General features: G+C 45.3%; 1 pseudogene across 1 annotated transcript; it reads right to left on the bottom strand.

Annotated features, from left to right (window-relative positions):
* Window positions 1-1,195: 1,195 nt before the first annotated feature.
* LOC149830080 (oleosin G pseudogene) lies at window positions 1,196-1,854 on the bottom strand (annotated as a pseudogene). Its single transcript, XR_016433624.1, has one exon. The product of XR_016433624.1 is annotated as an oleosin G pseudogene (transcript).
* Window positions 1,855-3,007: the final 1,153 nt, after the last annotated feature.

Genomic DNA, 3,007 nt, shown 5'->3' with positions numbered 1-3,007 from the left:
ACCTTAGATTTTAATTATTTATTAGAACTTATTTGATTCTAACATGTTTATTGTTGATTATTAGATTAGAATGAACATGAGATCTAAAAATTCTAAAAAATTTATGTGCCTAGATCCTTCAGTTATGTAAAACCGTTTTTGAAGAAAGAATTTAGCAAAATTGTTGTAAGGGTTTTACGTTAAATTAATATGAACATGATTAGTTAGTTTAATTATGTTAGTACGGATAATCATCATGTATATGTATCGATTAGGTTTTATGTGATTAATCAAAAGGTGCAGTTTATTATATTAAAGTCACGAATGAAATGTGACAAAGTGACAACTTGAGTTTTATTGTTCCGAATCACACCAAAATCATGATAAAATTGAAAATGGCAATAGCACGATTTTTAACAAGATCTCATCATTTTATGAATTTGTTACGATCAAACCGCTATAGAATCCCAACGTTATTTGAACAAGTACAAAGAAACATCTTATTTTCAACCTAGCCAGCCATACGCAGGTTGGCAGGTCCGGGCCACCAACCAGGCAGCATCCTATTGGTTGTTAAGATCCACATGATACCATACCAACCCGGCCCGTCTCTTATCTGCCACCTAAATTATAAAGCCCACCACTGGAATCGGATCCGACCCCAATCCGAGATATTCCCGAACCACTTACCCGAGTATAACACCAGATTGCCCTACGTGTGGGCTTCGACGCGAACGTATACAAAAAGGCCCGACCCTAACAACCACCCGAGCCGCAAAAAGTGCTGAGCCACCTCGCCTCGGCTGCTTGCAGCAGAGCCCAGAACACATGAATACATCTAATGCGACGACACGAATCATCCGTCACAGTGACACGCCCTCTAAAGTGCGTAACTACTCATCAAGAACGACACATTTTCCGTATAGCTATTTAATTGATTACAAATTTTAAAAAATACGTGTCTTTGCCTTGAACTCAAGAGTCACGTGACGGGTCTTACGGCCGTGTCCATGATCTTCTGTTACCATCAAAACCACCTGTTCCATGATCAGTGATCTCCGTACGTGATCACAAAGATTGAAATTAGGCTCCAGCTTTCCTAACAATTCGATTCGACTCGACTCGTCGCACATAACATAATACCTTCTATGAAAAGCATACTAAATTTCATACACAATTTAAAGGTACGTAACAGCTCAATAACACAAACAAATTAAGAGCTCATATCATATTTACCACCATGTTATTAATACTTCATCTACGCAAGAACACCCAAATATCTAACTACACCAAGTCGAAACGACTAGCTAGCAACACCCCAACCAACTGTAAACAGTAAAAAGGCACTCACGACAAAGAACAGGGTCCGGATCCGGGTTCGGGCCCTCAACCCTGGGTCACTTCCTGGGCCTTGTGCTGCACGTACTGCCCGTACTCCATAGCCCGTTCCTTCACATCCTTGGCCGTGTCCATGAACTTCGATCTAGCGTAGTCGATCTTCTCCGCTCCCGGCGGATGCTTTCCGGTCACGTAATTGTAGATCCAGGCGATCGCCGAGAGCGCGGCGATGCCGAACCCGCCCGCGGACAAAAAACCACAAGCGATCAGGAAGGCGGCGATGGCCGCCGGTACCAGGATCGGGCTGCAGATGACGAGCAGCGGGGTGGCAGCGGCCAGCGCGACGACCGTCGCGGTGAGCGTCAGCCCGGAGATGAGCAGGAGCGCAGAGCCGGCTGCCCCGGCGCAGAGGACCTTCACCGCCTGGTCCGTGCTCGGCGCGGTCTGCTGGACCCTCTGCGCGACCGACTTCGCCTGCTCCGCCATCTTCCTACAAGTATTCTCCGACTGCGAAATTTTACGGCAAAGCATGAGGTTCTCTCTACCGGCAGGCGGTCCGGGCTCTTTTATGGAGGGTGAGGGAGAGGGATGAAGGGACACGTGTCGCCTCGGAGCTCTACACGCGTTGGTTGATGAGAAGCAGATGGTGCCCGTGGGACGGGCTTGGCTCGCACGTGCCTAGCTTGCATGCTGTGCAGGGATTGCACCTTGGACACGTGGAGTGTGGGCGACGTTTTGTCTTCGTCTGAGACGGAGCCCGTCGCAGCTCGCGAATAGCGGGAGCAGATGGGTCGGATTTTGTTGACTAGCTGATTCGAATCCAGCAACTTTATTTCCAGTAACCGATGTTTGATATAAGATCCGAACCCAAGAATCTTTGGATCTGCTCATTCAAATAGCTTTCTGATATAAGTAGACATTAGGATTCGAATCAAAATTTTAAAATTGTACGATCTTTTAAACGTTTAAAGCAGCTGGAAAAATATCGCATCGCTAATTTTCATCACATGGATCCAGACCTGGTCTAGTTTGTCGGCTTGTAAGACCTACTTTGGGCACGGCACACGATCCAATTAACAGCCATCCTGCTCTAGTGCCTTATCCATCCAAACCCAGCTACAGATGTGAAGCCGTCTATATATGATGGATTGATGGGTCTAAATGTGGATGTAAGGAAGTCGGATTTGGGTTTGAAGTAGGTATTAGTGTGGATCCAATCGTATTCCTACTCAGCAGATATACAAAAACATTCACTAGATGTGGGATCCGTTTGGCTAATCAACCTCAGGTGTAAAAATCTGAACGATCTGATCCACAATGATGATCGGATGTGAACAACTTTTTCAGTTTTTTTTTTTTTCCTTTTGTGATGAAGGTAAACCCTTACAGAGAACCGGGTCTATTAATGGGTTCGCTTTCCTGCCAGCCATTATCCTATAAAAAATAGAAGTAGCATCTTCTAATTGGTCTTGAAAGTATGAACCCATGTTATATGGAGGGGGCACTACAAAATTTTGGTCCAGATAAAGCATATTTTAGAGTCTTTCTGTGGGTGGGAGGACTGCTGAAAATTCTGCACAGCACAAGGATAAAGAAGTTGAGTGCCCAAATCTGGTCTTAGTAGGGAGGGGGGGTGCACAAAATTTTAGTCAAGGTGGGCATTGCCCACAATGGTCTGAACTCCCCTGTT

Source organism: Nuphar pumila, chromosome 8 (genome assembly GCF_984573655.1).
Source record: "Nuphar pumila chromosome 8, dmNupPumi1.hap1.1, whole genome shotgun sequence".
Taxonomy (NCBI): Eukaryota; Viridiplantae; Streptophyta; class Magnoliopsida; order Nymphaeales; family Nymphaeaceae; genus Nuphar; species Nuphar pumila.
This window is presented reverse-complemented; position numbering and strand designations above follow the sequence as displayed.